The sequence below is a fragment of the Macaca thibetana genome, chromosome 14, assembly GCF_024542745.1.
Source record: "Macaca thibetana thibetana isolate TM-01 chromosome 14, ASM2454274v1, whole genome shotgun sequence".
In the NCBI taxonomy this organism is placed as follows: domain Eukaryota; kingdom Metazoa; phylum Chordata; class Mammalia; order Primates; family Cercopithecidae; genus Macaca; species Macaca thibetana.
Genome location: NC_065591.1, coordinates 59,799,542 through 59,817,812, shown reverse-complemented (window position 1 = coordinate 59,817,812; position 18,271 = coordinate 59,799,542).

The following is an 18,271-nucleotide window of genomic DNA, read 5'->3' as shown; positions in this document are numbered from 1 at the left end:
ATAGCCCCTCCAACACTAACACAAGTTTTAATATATTTATCTAAATTGGCCCCATTGGCCTTTAACGATTTTAACGATTTTTAACAGTCAGCATAAGCATTTTTAAAAGACAATGTTTGTAACAAAATTTTTGAAGCAAGGCCAGCACTCACAATTTTCAAGACAGCATCCTGAAGACGGCCTACGAAATCTGGATATGGTTCATTTGTGCCCTGTAAAATCTTCACAGAGGAAAGGGAAGATTTTCCTGTTATCTCTACCTTATTTCAGGCCCTTAAAAACAAAGTCTTGATTTGAGTAAAGGCAACATCATCTAGACCAGCCTGAGCATTAAGAGTAGCATACTGGCCCGTGCCTGTGAGTTATTCCTCAGTGGGTCCAGGGGGATCACACATAACATTTTTCCTAGCCTGTACATGTGCCTTGTTCATTTACCAGCTGTGCAATTGTAACCACTGAGAATGATCAAGAAAAGCCTTCCCTCAAAGTCTTCCAGTCTATAGGAATTATCAAATTTTCTGATGAAAAAACATCAAGAAGACCAAGGATAAAAGGAGATTGAGATCCATAGTTAGAAATGGCAGCTTTCATTTCTTTTAAAAATTTAATTTGTAAGGGATTAAATTGGACATTATTGCCACCATTTAAAAACTGAGCATTAGGAGCAAAAGAAGCACAAATAATTGGAAACAGATCCAGCTCCTTAAATTTTTTTTAATTAAAAGTATATATAATATATAATAATACTCATATCCCCAAATATAAAGAATCCCAACATATTAATAGGAAAATGTAAATAACCCAACCAAAAGTAGCAGAACAAAGAAATGACAATAAACCTATATGTCTAACATCATTACTCACTAGGAAATATGTATATTAATACCAAATTGAGAATCATTACATACACAATACAATGGTTAAAATTTAAAAACAGAAAATATCAAGAGGTTGTTAATGTGTTAAGCAACTCGAATACTCAACTTCTGCTTGGAGTGTAAATTGGTGGAACCTATGCACCCCTATAACATAACAATTTCCCTGGATCCTTTCCTTACTCCTTATACGAAAATTAATTCAAGATGGATTAGAGACTTAAATGTTAGACCTAATACCATAAAAATCCTAGAGGAAAACCTAGGTAGTACCATTCAGGACATAGGCATGGGCAAAGATTTCATGTCTAAAACACCAAAAGCAACGGCAGCAAAAGCCAAAATTGACAAATGGGATCTCATTAAACTAAAGAGCTTCTGCACAGCAAAAGACACTACCATCAGAGTGAACAGGCAACCTACAGAATGGGAAAAAATTTTTGCAATCTACTCATCTGACAAAGGGCTAATATCCAGAACCTACAAAGAACTCAAACAAATTTACAAGAAAAAAACAAACAACCCCATCAAAAAGTGGGCAAAGGACATGAACAGACATTTCTCAAAAGAAGACATTCATACAGCCAACAGACACATGAAAAAATGCTCATCATCACTGGCCATCAGAGAAATGCAAATCAAAACCACAATGAGATACCATCTCACACCAGTTAGAATGGCAATCATTAAAAAGTCAGGAAACAACAGGTGCTGGAGAGGATGTGGAGAAATAGGAACACTTTTACACTGTTGGTGGGATTGTAAACTAGTTCAACCATTATGGAAAACAGTATGGCGATTCCTCAAGGATCTAGAACTAGATGTACCATATGACCCAGCCATCCCATTACTGGGTATATACCCAAAGGATTATAAATTATGCTACTATAAAGACACATGCACACGTATGTTTATTGCAGCACTATTCACAATAGCAAAGACTTGGAATCAACCCAAATGTCCATCAGTGACAGATTGGATTAAGAAAATGTGGCACATATACACCATGGAATACTATGCAGCCATAAAAAAGGATGAGTTTGAGTCCTTTGTAGGGACTTGGATGCAGCTGGAATCCATCATTCTTAGCAAACTATCACAAGAACAGAAAACCAAACACCGCATGTTCTCACTCATAGGTGGGAACTGAACAATGAGATCACTCGGACTCAGGAAGGGGAACATCACACACCGGGGCCTATCATGGGGAGGGGGGAGGGGGGAGGGATTGCATTGGGAGTTATACCTGATGTAAATGACGAGTTGATGGGTGCAGCACAGCAACATGGCACAAGTATACATATGTAACAAACCTGCACGTTATGCACATGTACCCTACAACTTAAAGTATAATAATAATAAATAAATTAAAAAAAAAAAAAAAAAAAAAAAAAAAAAAAAAAAAAAAAACAATTTCCTAGCTGGGATTATTAATACTATATTAATATTAATAGTTAATATTAATGTGCTTATTTATTGACTATTGAAATACTCATAATATTTTAACAAACAATAAGATATACATATACACTGGTTTTGACATATTAAACAGGTGTTTAGTATAAATTTAAAGTATGTCTGATGTGAACAGGGCTTCAACTTTGCCAAACAAAGGTAAAGATAAGGAAGCCGGGGGGGTTGGGGCTCTGGAAAATCCTCTTTTAACAGGGCAGAAGGAAAAGAAACAGGGAAAGCTCGCAAAAGTGAATTAGAAGAATATATCTGTAATATTTGTTGAAGCATTTCCATAATACTCTGCATGTCAGAATTTCCCTTAGAAGAAGGAAGAGCTGGCTTTTTCTCTTCTCCCCCTTTTGCTACCCCCCCATCCTCTGTTATCCTGGCACAAATGGGCTCCATTTCAGATTTATTTTTTTTTTCCAAATCCTCAGATACCTTTCCTCCTGTGGCTACATTACCACACTCTGAATCAGTCTCAAGTAACTCTAATGTCTGAGTGATAGAGTTACACAAGGTCCACAATTTTAGAGGCATAATATCCCCTAACTGGAGAGCTCTAAGCAGAGCTTTTACTACCTGTAACCATTCTCTCTGATTCAGCTGCACTTTAGTCTGATACTGAAACCAGTAACAATGTTGTTCAATATGGGCAAACAATCACTTCAAAGTCTTTTTCTTTTACTTCTACTCCTATAGACAGCAACAGTCCTTGAAACAGCCGTAAATATTCTGAGGCCAGAGAGATGGAATTCCCCATAATGAAAGCTTAAGAAGGTTCCCCTTAACAATATCCGGGCCTTACCCGCCCCTAGGGGGTTCCCCTTCTTGTTCCCCCCTACTCACCCGTGCTGACCCTGCTCACTGCCCCACTTGTTGGGGTCCGTGCCGGGGGTGGTGGAGAATGAAAGAACACACAAAAGACAAAGACACACAGAGAACATGGCGGCCGCACTCAGAGCCTCCACCTCACTTTATTTATATGCCATAAACCCCACGTAAGCAGAAAGAATGCAATGCAAAACAAACTTTCTTTTCCCAGATGTAACCTTCTACTCAGTTCCTTGTTTCTATGCTCTTCCTTATCTGCCCGCCTTCTTGGCGCCTACGGGAGTTCATTAAAAGTTCAATTGGAGATACTGTCCTTGAGCCCTATCTATTCTCAGCATACTGTTTTCAAAGGCCCCTGCAAAGCAGTTTCTCAGAAAGCTTCTCTCCAGTTTTTAGCTGAAGATAAGTCCTATTTCCCCACAGGCCTGTATGTGCTCCTGAAATTCCCTTCGCGAATCAGTCCATGATGCCATTTCAAAACTGTGTAATAGAAAGAAAGTTTTATCCATGTGAGATGAATAGACATATTTATCACAAAGCAGTCTCACACATCGCTTCTTTCAAGTTTTTGTCTGAGTATATTTCCTTTTTCACCATAGCTGTCTGTATACTCCTGAATGTCTATTCATCTCACATAGATAAAACTTTCTATTAAGCAGTTTTCAAGGTGCGTCATGGACGGATTCACGAAGGGACATTTGGGAGCACATTCAGGCCTGTGAGGAAACAGAAAATATGTCCAGATAAAAACTGCAGAGAATCTGTCTGAGAAACAGCTTTGTGATGTGTGCATTCCACTCAGGGAATTATACCTCTTTTCTCATAAGGCAGTGTTTGAACACTGTTCCTGAAAAGATGAAAAAGTGCTATTTTGCAGCACATTGGAGACTATGGCAAAAAGCTAAATATCCTGAAATAAAACTCAGAAAGAAACATTCCAAGAAACTGCTCTCTGACGTGTACATTCATTTCAGAGAGTTAAAGCTGACACTATGCTGCACATTTTGGAAACTCTGTCCTTTAGGAATCCGTGAAGTGATATTAAGTGGCACCTGGAGGCTTGTGGTGAGACAGGAAAAGTCTCGCAATGAAACTTTTTATTCAAACGGGATTCCCCAATCCTCTAGCAGAAGAAAAGTATAACTCTGTGAGTGGAATGCACACGTCACAAAGCAGCTCCTCGGAAATCTTCTCTCCAGTGTCTATCTGAAGATATTTGCGTTTTCACCCTAGCCTCAAATCGCTCCCGACTATCCCTTAATTGACTAACATAAAATAGTTTTAGAATACTGCTCAATGAAAACAGAAGCTTAACTGTGCGAGGGGAATTCACCTGACCTAGAGCAGTTTCACAGAAAGTGTCCTTCTGGTATTTTTTTTTTTTGTTTTTATCCTTTAAGTTCTAGGGTACATGTGCATAACGTGCAGGTTTGTTACATATGTATACTTGTGCCATGTTGGTGTGCTGCACCCATCAACTCGTCAGCACCCATCAACTCGTCATTTACATCAGGTATAACTCACAATGCAATACTTCCCCCTCCCCCCTCCCGGTGATAGGCCCCAGTGTGTGATGTTCCCCTTCTCGAGTCCAAGTGATCTCACCGTTCAGTTCCCACCTATGAGTGAGAACATGTGGTGTTTGGCTTTCTGTTCTTGTGATAGTTTGCTGAGAATGATGGTTTCCAGCTGCATCAATGTCCCTACAAAGGACACAAACTCATCCTTTTTGATGGCTGCATAGTATTCCATGGTGTATATGTGCCACATTTTCTTCATCCAGTCTGTCACTGATGGACATTTGGGTTGATTCCAAGTCTTTGCTATTGTGAATAGCGCCGCAATAAACATACGTGTGCATGGGTCTTTATAGCAGCATGATTTATAATCCTTTGGGTATATATCCAGTAATGAGATGGCTAGGCCATATGGTATTTCGAGTTCTAGATCCTTGAGGAATCACCATACTGTTTTCCTTAATAGTTGAACTAGTTTACAATCCCACCAACAGTGTAAAAGTGTTCCTGTTTCTCCACATCCTCTCCAGCACCTGTTGTTTCCGGACTTTTTAGTGATCGCCATTCTAACTGGTGTGAGATGGTATCTCATTGTGGTTTTGATTTGCATTTCTCTGATGGCCAGTGATGATGAGCATTTTTTCATGTGTCTGTTGGCTGTATGAATGTCTTCTTTTGAGAAATGTCTGTTCATATCCTTTGCCCACTTTTTGATGGGGTTGTTTGTTTTTTTCTTGTAAATTTGTTTGAGTTCTTTGTAGGTTCTGGATATTAGCCCTTTGTCAGATGAGTAGATTGCAAAAATTTTCTCCCTTTTTTTTTTTTTTTAATTTTGCTGTGCAGAAGCTCTTTTGTTTCATTAGATCCCATTTGTCAATTTTGGCTTTTGTTGCCGTTGTTTTTGGTGTTTTAGACATGAAGTCCTTGCCCATGCCTATGTCCTGAATAGTATTACCTAGGTTTTCTTCTAAGGTTTTTATGGTATTAGGTCAAACATTTAAGTCCATAATCCATCTTGAATTAATTTTCATATAAGGAGTAAGGAAAGGATCCAGTTTCAGCTTTCTACTTATGGCTAGCCAATGTTCCCAGCACCATTTATTAAATAGGGAATCCTTTCCCCATTTCTTGTTTTTCTCAGGTTTATCAAAGATCAGATGGCTGTAGATGTGTGGTATTATTTCTGAGGACTCTGTTTTGTTCCATTGGTCTATATCTCTGTTTTGGTACCAGTACCATGCTGTTTTGGTTACTGTAGCCTTGTAGTATAGTTTGAAGTCAGGTAGCATGATGCCTCCACCTTTGTTCTTTTGACCTAGGATTGGCTTGGAGATGCGGGCTCTTTTTTGGTTCCATATGAACTTTAAAGCAGTTTTTTCCAATTCTGTGAAGAAACTCTTTGGTAGCTTGATGGGGATTGCATTGAATATATAAATTACCTTGGACAGTATGGGCATTTTCACGATATTGATTCTTCCTATCCATGAGCATGGTATGTTCTTCCATTTGTTTATGTCCTCTTTTATTTCACTGAGCAGTGGTTTGTAGTTCTCCTTGAAGAGGTCCTTTACATCCCTTGTAAGGTGGATTCCTAGGTATTTTATTCTCTTTAAAGCAATTGTGAATGGAAGTTCTCTCTGTTTCTCTGTTACTGCTGTATAAGAATGCTTGTGATTTTTGCACATTAATTTTGTATCCTGAGACTTTGCTGAAGTTTCTTATCAGCTTAAGGAGATTTTGGACTGAGACAATGGGGTTTTCTAAATATACAATCATATCATCTGCAAACAGGGACAATTTGACTTCTTCTTTTCCTAACTGAATACCCTTGATTTCTTTCTCTTGCCTGATTGCACTATCCAGAATATCCAACACTATGTTGAATAGGAGTGGTGAGAGAGGGCATCCCTGTCTTGTGCCAGTTTTTAAAGGGAATTTTTCCAGTTTTTGCCCATTCAGTATGATATTGGCTGTGGGTTTGTCATAAATAACTCTTAAGATTTTGAGATACGTTCCATCAATACCGAATTTATTGAGCGTTTTTAGCATGAAGGGCTGTTGAATTTTGTCAAAGGCGTTTTCTGCATCTATTGAGATAATCATGTGGTTCTATTCTTTGGTTCTGTTTATATGCTGGATTATGTTTATTGAGTTGCATATGTTGAACCAGCCTTGCATCCCAGGGATGAAGCCAACTTGATCATGGTGGATAAGTTTTTGATGTGCTGCTGGACTCAGTTTACCAGTATTTTATTGAAGAATTTTGCATCGATGTTCATCAGGGATATTGGTCTAAAATTCTCTTTTTTTGTTGTGTCTCTGCCAGGCTCTGGTATCAGGATGATGTTGGCCTCATAAAATGAGTTAGGGAGGATTCCCTCTTTTTCTATTGATTGGAATAGTTTCAGAAGGAATGGTAAAGCTCCTCCTCGTACCTCTGGTAGAATTCAGCTCTGAATTCATCAGGTCCTGGACTTTTTTTGGTTGGTAGGCTATTAATTATTGCCTCAATTTCAGAGCCTGCTATTGGGCTATTCAGGGATTCAGCTTCTTCCTGGTTAAGTCTTGGGAGAGTGTAAGTGTCCAGGAAATTATCCATTTCTTCCAGATTTTCTAGTTTATTTGCATAGAGGTTTTTATGGTATTCTCTGATGGTAGTTTGTATTTCCGTGGGGTCGGTGGTGATATCCCCTTTATCATTTTTTATTGCATCTATTTCATTCTTCTTTCTTTTTTTCTTTATTAGTCTTGCTAGCGGTCTGTCAATTTTGTTGATCTTTTCACAACACCAACTCCTGGATTCATTGATTTTTTGGAGAGTTTTTTGTATCTCTATCTCCTTCAGTTCTGCTCTGATCTTATTTACTTCTTGCCTTCTGCTAACTTTTGAATGTGTTTGCTCTTGCTTCTCTAGTTCTTTTAATTGTGATGCTAGAGTGTCAAATTTAGATCTTTCCAGCTTTCTCTTGTGGGCTTTTAGTGCTATAAATTTCCCTCTGCACACTGCTTAAAATGTGTCCCAGAGATTCTGGTATGTTGTATCTTTGTTCTCATTGGTTTCAAAGAACATCTTTATTTCTGCCTTCATTTCGTTGTGTACCCAGTAGTCATTCAGGAGCCGGTTATTCAGTTTCCATGTAGTTGATCGGTTTTGATTGAGTTTCTTAGTCCTGAGTTCTAGTTTGATTGCACTGTGGTCTGAGAGACAGTTTGTTGTAATTTCTCTTCTTGTACATTTGCTGGGGAGTGCTTTACTTCCAATTATGTGGTCAATTTTGGAATAAGTGTGATGTGGTGCTGAGTAGAATATATATTCTGATGATTTGGGATGGAAAGTTCTGTAGATGTCTATTAGGTCTGCTTGCTGCAGAGATGAGTTCAATTCCTGGATAGCCTTGTTAACTTTCTGTCTCGTTGATCTGTCTAATGTTGACAGTGGGGTGTTGAAGTCTCCCATTATTATCATATGAGAGTCTAAGTCTCTTTGTAAGTCTCTAAGGACTTGTTTTATGAATCTGGGTGCTCCTGTATTGGGTACATATATATTTAGGATAGTTAGCTCTTCCTGTTGAATTGATCCCTTTACCATTATGTCATGGCCTTGTCTCTTTTGATCTTTGATGGTTTAAAGTCTGTTTTATCAGAGTGTAGGATTGCAACCCCTGCTTATTTTAATCTCCATTTGCTTGGTAGATCTTCCTCCATCCCTTTATTTTGAGCCTATGTATGTCTCTGCATGTGAGGTGGGTCTCCTGAATACAGCAGACTGATGGGTCTTGACTTTTTATCCAGGTTGCCAGTCTGTGTCTTTTAATTGCACCATTTAGTCCATTTACATTTAAGGTTAATATTGTTATGTGTGAACTTGATCCTCACATTATGATATTAACTGGTTATTTTGCTCGTTAGTTGATGCAGTTTCTTCTTAGCCTCAATGGTCTTTATATTTTGGCATGTTTTTGCAATGGCTGGTACCGGTTGTTCCTTTCCATGTTTAGTGCTTCCTTCAGGGTATCTTGTAAGGCAGGCCTGGTGGTGACAAAATCTCTAAGCATTTGCTTGTCTGTAAAGGACTTTATTTCTCCTTCACTTATGAAACTTAATTTGGCTGGATATGAAATTCTGGGTTTAAAATTCTTTTTTTTTAAGAAAGTTGAATATTGGCCCCCACTCTCTTCTGGCTTGTAGAGTTTCTGCCGAGAGATCTGCTGTCAATCTGATGGGCTTCCCTTTGTGAGTAACCCGACCTTTCTCTCTGGCTTCCCTTAAGGTTTTTTCCTTCATTTCAACTTCGGTGAATCTGGCAATTATGTGTCCTGGAGTTGCTCTTCTCGAGGAGTATCTTTGTGGCATTCTCTGTATTTCCTGAATTTGAATGTTGGCCTGCCCTACTAGGTTGAGGAAGTTCTCCTGGATGATATCCTGAAGAGTGTTTTCCAACTTGGTTCCATTTTCCCCCTCTCTTTCAGGCACCCCAATCAGACATAGATTTGGTCTTTTTACATAATCCCATACTTCTTGCAGGCTTTGTTCATTTCTTTTCTTCTTTTATCTTTAGATTTCTCTTCTTGCTTCATTTCATTCATTTGATTCTCAAACGTTGATACTCTTTCTTCCAGTTGATCGAGTTGGTTACTGAAGCTTGTGCATTTGTCACGTATTTCTTGTGTCATGGTTTTCATCTCTGTCAGTTCGTTTATGGCCTTCTCTGCATTAATTATTCTAGTTATCAATTCTTCAACTCTTTTTTCAAGATTTTTAGTTTCTTTGCGCTGGGTACGTAATTCCTCCTTTAGCTCTGAGAAGTTTGATGGACTGAAGCCTTCTTCTCTCATCTCATCAAAGTCATTCTCTGTCCAGCTTTGATCCGTTGCTGGTGATGAGCTGCGTTCCTTTGGAGGGGGAGATGTGCTCTCATTTTTTGAATTTCCAGCTTTTCTTTCCTGCTTTTTGCCCATCTTTGTGGTTTTATCTGCCTCTGGTCTTTGATGATGGTGATGTACTGGTGTGGGTGTCCTTCCTGTTTGTTAGTTTTCCTTCTAACAGTCAGGACCCTCGGCTGTAGGTCTGTTGGAGATTGCTTGAGGTCCACTCCAGACCCTGTTTGCCTGGGTGTCAGCAGCAGAGGCTGCAGAAGATAGAATACTGCTGAACAGCGAGTGTACCTGTCTGATTCTTGCTTTGGAAGCTTCCTCTCAGGGGTGTACTCCACCGTGTGAGGTGTGGGGTGTCAGTCTGCCCCTAGTGGAGGATGTCTCCCAGGTAGGCTACTCAGGCAGTTGTCAGACAGAGTCCCTTGCGTCTGCAGAGGTTTCTGCTGCTTTTTGTTGTTGTTGTTGTTGTTGTTGTTTTTGTTCTTGTTGTTGTTTAGCTGTTCCCTGTCCCCAGAGGTGGAGTCTACAGAGTCTGGCAGGCCTCCTTGAACTGCTGTGAGCTCCAACCAGTTCGATCTTCCCAGGGCTTTGTTTACCTACTTAAGCCTCAGCAATGGCGGGTGCCCCTCCCCAGCCTCGCTGCTGCCTTGTGGTTAGATTGCAGACTGCTGTGCTAACAATGAGGAAGGCTCCGTGGGTGTGGGACCCTCCCGGCCAGTTGTGGGATATAATCTCCTGGTGTGCCCGTTTGCTTAAAGCGCAGTATTGGGATGAGAGTTATCCGATTTTCCACGTGTTGTGTGTCTCAGTTCCCCTGGCTAGGAAAAGGGATTCCCTTCCCCCTTGTGCTTCCCAGGTGAGGCAATGCCTCGCCCTGCTTCAGCTCTCTCTGGTCGGGCTGCAAAAGCTGACCAGCACTGATTAACTGGTACTCCCCAGTGAGATGAACCCAGTACCTCAGTAGACAGTGCAAAAATCGCCTGTCTTGTGTCGCTCTCGCTGGGAGTTGGAAACTGGAGCTGTTCCTATTTGGCCATCTTGCTCCACCCTCTAAGGCTGCACCTTTTATGCCTAGAATGTGAATTACTTGTCTCACATTCCAAAGCCCTCCCTGGCCCTAGTCCCAGGTATATGTGAGTCCTGTGTTTGTCTGTCACCTGAGAGGATTGTGGTACTTGAGGTATTGGGGATATTGGGGATTCACATGATCTCTGGGCAATGTAGTGTAAGCTTTAACTCTGAAATGAATGCACACGTCAGAGAGCAGTTTCGTGTAATGCTTCTTTCTGGGTTTTATTTCCAGATTTTCACTTTTCACCATAGTCTTCAATGCGCTGCAAAATAACACTTTTTCAGTTTTACAGGAACAGTGTTCAAACACTGCCTTATGAGAAAAGAGGTATAACTCCCTGAGTGGAATGCAAACATCACAAAGGAGTTTCTCAGAAAGCTTCTCTCCAGTTTTTATCTGAAGATATGTGCTATTTCCCCACAGGCCAGAATGTGCTCCCGAATGTCCCTTCACAAATTTGTCCATGATGCAGTCTCAAAACTGTGTAATAGAAAGAAAATTTTATCTATGTGAGATGAATAGACATATCTATCACAAGCATTTTCACAGAAAGCTTCTTTCCACTTTTTGTCTGAGGATATTTCCTTTTTCACTATAGCCATCCATATACTCCCGAATGTCCCCTGGTAGCTTTTTCTCCAAATGCGATTTCCCAATCTTCTATGAGAAGAAACGTATAACTCTGTGAGTGGAATGCACATATCACAAAGCAGCTCCTCGGAAGTCTTCTCCCCTGTATCTATCTGAAGATATTTCCGTTTTCACCATAAGCCTGAAAGCGCTCCCGAGTATCCCTTAGCTGACTAACCTAAAACAGTGTTACAATCCTGCTCAATGGAAACAGAAGCTTAACTGTGTGAGTGGAATTCACGTGACCTAGAGCAGTTTCACAGAAAGTTTTCTTCTAGTTTTTGCTGGAGGGTATTTCTTTTTCAGCATATTCTTAAGAGCATTCCCAAATAACCTTTCTCAGGTTCCACAGAAACAGTGATTTCAAACTGCTCAATTCAAAGAATGACTTAACTCTATGAGATGAATACACACATCACAAAGCAGTTGCTCTGAAAGCCTCTCTCCAGTTTTCATTGGAAGACGTTTCCTTTCTCACCACAAACCTCCGTGGGCCACTAAATATCCCTGCACAGATTCCTCAAAGATAGAGTTTCCAAACCGGGGAACGTAAAGTGTTGCACTGAGGCATATGGTGAAAAAGGAAATATCCTCAGATGAAAACTTGAAAGAAGGTTTCTGAGAAACTGTTCTCTGATGTGTGAATTAGTCTCACAGAGTTACACTTTCTTTTCCTGGAGCAGTCTGTTACCACAGTTTTTGGGGAATCTGAGAAGTGATATTTTTTATTGCATTGTAGCCTAGGCAGACAATGGACATATCATTAAATAAAAACTAGAAAGATGCTTTCTGAGAAACTTCTTTCTAATGTGTGAATTCACCTCACAAAATTACACCTTTCTCTTCATGAAGGAGTTTGCTAACACTGTGTTCCTGTAATCTGCAAAGTGATATTTGGGTGTGCACTGAGGCATATGGTGAAAAAGGAAATATCCTCAGATGAAAACCAGAAAGATTTCTGAGAAACTGTTCTGAGAAACTGTTCTCTGATGTGTGAATTCGTCTCACAGCGTTACACTTTCTTTTCATGGAGCAGTCTATTACCACTGTTTTTGGGGAACCTGAGAAGTGATATTTTTATCGCATTGAAGCCTACGTGGACAAAGGAAATATCCTCTAATAAAAACTAGAAAGAAGCTTTCTGAGAAACTTCTTTGTGATGTGTGAATTCACCCCACAGAATTACATCTTTCTCTTCATGAAGGAGTTTGCTAACACTGTGTTCCTGATAATTTTTATCACAATGAAGCCTAAGAAGAAAAAGAAAGTATCCTCAAATGAAAGTTAGAAGGAACCTTTCTGGGAAACTTCTCTGTGATGCGTGAATTCATCCCAATGAGATACACCTTCCTCTTTGTGAAACAGTTTGCTACCACGGTTTTCGTGGAATCTGCAAAAGGATATTTGGGAGCGCATAGAGGCATAAGGTGCAAATGAAATATCCTCAGATGAAAACCAGAAAGAAGCTTTCTGAGAAACTGATTTCTTATGTGTGAATTCATCTCACAGAGTTAAACACTCGTTTCATGGAGCAGTCTGTTACCAGTGTTTTTGGGTAATCTCAGAAATGATATTTTGGATTGCATTGAAGCATATGCTGACAAAGGAAATATCCTCAAATAAAAACGAGAAAGAAGCTTTCTGAGAAACATCTTTATTATGTGTGAATTCACCTCAAGAATTATACCTTTCTCTTCATGAAGGGAAACACTGTGTTAGTGTAATCTGCAAAGTGATATTTGGGAGTGCACTGAGGCATATGGTGAAAAAGGAAATATCCTCAGATGAAAACTAGAAAGAAGGTTTCTGAGAGACCTGTTCTCTGATGTGTGAATTCGTCTCACAGAGTTACACTTTCTTTTCCTGCAGCAGTCTGTTACCACTGTTTTTTGGGAATCCTAGAAGTGATATTTTTACCACATTGAAGCCTACGCGGACAAAGGAAATATTCTCAAATAAAGCAGCTTTCTGAGAAACTTCTTTGTGATGTGTGAATTCACCTCACAAAATTACACCTTTCTCTTCATGAAGGAGTTTACCAACGCTGTTTTCATGTAATCTGCAAAGTGATATTTGGGAATGCACTGAGGCATATGGTGAAAAAGGAAATATCCTCAGATGAAAAGTAGAAAGAAGATTTCTGAGAAACTGTTCTCTGATGTGTGAATTAGTCTCTTTCTTTTCCTGAAGCAGTCTGTTACCACTCTGGGGAATCTGAAAAGGGATTTTTTTTTTATCACATTGAAGCCTAAGAAGACAAAGGAAGTATCCTCAAATGAATGTTAGAAAAAAGCTTTCTGGAAAACTTCTCTGTGATGTGTGAATTCATCCCAATGAAATACACCTTCTTCTTCATGAAACAGTTTGCTACCACTGTTTTCGTGGAATCTGCAAAAGGATATTTGGGAGCACAGAGAGGCATAAGGTAAAAGAGGAAATATCCTCAGATGAAAACCAGAAAGAAGCTTTCTGAGAAACTGATTTCTGATGTGTGAATTCATCTCACAGAGTTTAACATTCGTTTCATGGAGCAGTCTGTTACGAGTTTTTTTTTTTTTTTTTTTTTTTTTTGGAATCTCAGAAATGATATTTTGGATCGCATTGAAGCCTATGCGGATAAAGGACATATCCTCAAATAAAAACTAGAAAGAAGATTTCTGAGAAAATTCTTTGTGATGTGTGAATTCACCTCACAGAATTACACCTTTCTCTTCATGAAGGAGTTTGCTAACACTGTGTTCCTGTAATCTGCAAAGTGATATTTGGGAGTGCACTGACGCATATGGTTAAAAAGGAAATATCCTCAGATGAACAGTAGAAAGAAGGTTTCTGAGAAACCGTTCTCTGAAGTGTGAATTCGTCTCACAGAGTTACACCTTCTATTCATGGAGCAGTCTGTTACCACTCTTTTTGGGGAATCTGAAAAGGGATACTTTTATCACATTGAAGCCCAAGAAGACAAAGGAAGTATCCTCAAATGAAAGTGAGAAAAAAGCTTTCTGGGAAACTTCTCTGTGATGTGTGAATTCATCCCAATGAAATACACCTTCTTCTTCATGAAACAGTTTGCTACCACTGTCTTCGTGGAATCTGCAAAAGGATATTTGGGAGCGCATAGAGGCATAAGGTAAAAAAGGAAATATCCTCAGATGAAAAGCAGAAAGAAGCTTTCTGAGACACTTATTTCTGATGTGTGAATTCATCTCACAGAGTCAAATATTCGTTTCATGGAGCAGTCTGTTACCAGCGTTTTTGGGTAATCTCAGAAATGATATTTTGGATCGCATTGAAGCCTATGCTGACAAAGGAAACATCCTCAATTAAAAACGAGAAAGAAGTTTTCTGAGAAAATTCTTTATTTTGTATGAATTCTACTCACAGAATTACACCTTTCTCTTCATGATGGAGTTTGCTAACACTGTGTTCGTGTAATCTGCAAAGTGATATTTGGGAGTGCACTGAGGCATATGGTAAAAAAGGAAATATCCTCAGATGAAAATTGTAAAGAAGGTTTCTGATAAACTGTTCTCTGATGTGTGAATTTGTCTCACAGAGTTACACTTTCTATTCATGGAGCAGTCTGTTACCACTGTTTTTGGGGATCCTGAGAAGTGATATTTTTATCACATTGAAGCTTTCGCAGACAAAGGAAATATCCTCAAATAAAAACGAGAAAAAAGCTTTCTGAGAAACTTCTTTGTGATGTGTGAATTCACCTCACAGAATTACACCTTTCTCTTCATGAAAGAGTTTGCTAACACTGTGTTCCTGTAACCTGCAAAGTGATATTTGGGAGTGCACTGAGGCATACGGTGAAAAAGGAAATATCCTCAGATGAAAACTAGAAAGAAGGTTTCTGAGAAACTGTTCTCTGATGTGAATTCATCTCACAGAGTTACACTTTCTTTTACTGCATCAGTCCGTTATCACAGTTTTTGGGGAATCTGAGAAGTGATATTTTTATTGCATTGAAACCTACACGGACAAAGGAAATATCCTCAAATAAAAACTAGAAAGAAGCTTTCTGAGAAACTTCTTTGTGATGTGTGGATTCACCTCACAGAATTACTCCTTTCTCTTCATGAAGGAGTTTGCTAACACTGTGTTCGTGCAATCTGCAAAGTGATATTTGGAAGTGCACTGAGGCATATGGTGAAAAAGGTAATATTCTCAGATGAATAGTATAAAGAAAGTTTCTGAGAAACTATTCTCTGATGTGTGAATTTGTCTCACAGAGTTATACTTTCTTTCCCTGGAGCAGTTTGTTACCACTGTTTTGGGGAATCTGAAAAGGGATATTTTTTATCGCATTGAAGCCTAAGAAGACAAAGGAAGTATCCTCAAATGAAAGTGAGAAAAAAGCTTTCTGGGAAACTTCTCTGTGATGAATAAATTCATCCCAATGAAATACACCTTTCTATTCATGAAACAGTTTGCTACCACTGTCTTCGTGGAATCTGCAAAAGGATATTTGGGAGCTCATAGAGGCATAAGGTAAAAAAGGAAATATTCTCAGATGAAAACCAGAAAGAAGCTTTCTGAGAAACTGATTTCTCAGAATATTTCCTTTATCACTATAAGCCTCAAAGTGCTCCCAAATATACCTTGGCAGATTACACGAAAACAGTGTTAGCAAAATGCTCCATGAAAATCAAGTTGCAACTCTGTGAGATGAATTCCGTATTTCTTTTTTTTTTTTTTTTTTTTATTATACTTTAAGTTGTAGGGTACATGTGCATAACGTGCAGGTTTGTTACATATGTATACTTGTGCCATGTTGGTGTGCTGCACCCATCAACTCATCGTTTACATCAGGTATAACTCACAATGCAATCCCTCCCCCCTCCCCCCTCCCCATGATAGGCCCCGGTGTGTGATGTTCCCCTTCCTGAGTCCAAGTGATCTCATTGTTCAGTTCCCACCTATGAGTGAGAACATGTGGTGTTTGGTTTTCTGTTCTTGTGATAGTTTGCTAAGAATGATGGTTTCCAGCTGCATCCATGTCCCTACAAAGGATGCAAACTCATCCTTTTTGATGGCTGCATAGTATTCCATGGTGTATATGTGCCACATTTTCTTAATCCAATCTGTCACTGATGGACATTTGGGTTGATTCCAAGTCTTTGCTATTGTGAATAGTGCTGCAATAAACATACGTGTGCATGTGTCTTTATAGCAGCATAATTTATAATCCTTTGGGTATATACCCAGTAATGGGATGGCTGGGTCATATGGTACATCTAGTTCTAGATCCTTGAGGAATCGCCATACTGTTTTCCATAATGGTTGAACTAGTTTACAATCCCACCAACAGTGTAAAAGTGTTCCTATTTCTCCACATCCTCTCCAGCACCTGTTGTTTCCTGACTTTTTAATGATCGCCATTCTAACTGGTGTGAGATGGTATCTCATTGTGGTTTTGATTTGCATTTCTCTGATGGCCAGTGATGATGAGCATTTTTTCATGTGTCTGTTGGCTGTATGAATGTCCTCTTTTGAGAAATGTCTGTTCATATCCTTTGCCCACTTTTTGATGGGGTTGTTTGGTTTTTTCTTGTAAATTTGTTTGAGTTCTTTGTAGGTTCTGGATATTAGCCCTTTGTCAGATGAGTAGATTGCAAAAATTTTCTCCCATTCTGTAGGTTGCCTGTTCACTCTGGTGGTAGTTTCTTTTGCTGTGCAGAAGCTCTTTAATTTAATGAGATCCCATTTGTCAATTTTGGCTTTTGCTGCCGTTGCTTTTGGTGTTTTAGACATGAAGTCTTTGCCCATGCCTATGTCCTGAATGGTACTACCTAGGTTTTCCTCTAGGATTTTTATGGTATTAGGTCTAACATTTAAGTCTCTAATCCATCTTGAATTAATTTTCGTATAAGGAGTAAGGAAAGGATCCAGTTTCAGCTTTCTACTTATGGCTAGCCAATTTTCCCAGCACCATTTATTAAATAGGGAATCCTTTCCCCATTTCTTGTTTCTCTCAGGTTTGTCAAAGATCAGATGGCTGTAGATGTGTGGTATTATTTCTGAGGACTCTGTTCTGTTCCATTGGTCTATATCTCTGTTTTGGTACCAGTACCATGCTGTTTTGGTTACTGTAGCCTTGTAGTATAGTTTGAAGTCAGGTAGCGTGATGCCTCCAGCTTTGTTCTTTTGACTTAGGATTGTCTTGGAGATGCGGGCTCTTTTTTGGTTCCATATGAACTTTAAAGCAGTTTTTTTCCAATTCTGTGAAGAAACTCATTGGTAGCTTGATGGGGATGGCATTGAATCTATAAATTACCCTGGGCAGTATGGCCATTTTCACGATATTGATTCTTCCTATCCATGAGCATGGTATGTTCTTCCATTTGTTTGTGTCCTCTTTGATTTCACTGAGCAGTGGTTTGTAGTTCTCCTTGAAGAGGTCCTTTACATCCCTTGTAAGTTGGATTCCTAGGTATTTGATTCTCTTTGAAGCAATTGTGAATGGAAGTTCATTCCTGATTTGGCTCTCTGTTTGTCTGTTACTGGTGTATAAGAATGCTTGTGATTTTTGCACATTAATTTTGTATCCTGAGACTTTGCTGAAGTTGCTTATCAGCTTAAGGAGATTTTGGGCTGAGACAATGGGGTTTTCTAAATATACAATCATGTCATCTGCAAACAGGGACAGTTTGACTTCTTCTTTTCCTAACTGAATACCCTTGATTTCTTTCTCTTGCCTAATTGCCCTAGCCAGAACTTCCAACACTATGTTGAATAGGAGTGGTGAGAGAGGGCATCCCTGTCTTGTGCCAGTTTTCAAAGGGAATTTTTCCAGTTTTTGCCCATTCAGTATGATATTGGCTGTGGGTTTGTCATAAATAGCTGTTATTATTTTGAGGTACGTTCCATCAATACCGAATTTATTGAGCGTTTTTAGCATGAAGGGCTGTTGAATTTTGTCAAAAGCCTTTTCTGCATCTATTGAGATAATCATGTGGTTCTTGTCTTTGGTTCTGTTTATATGCTGGATTATGTTTATTGATTTGCGAA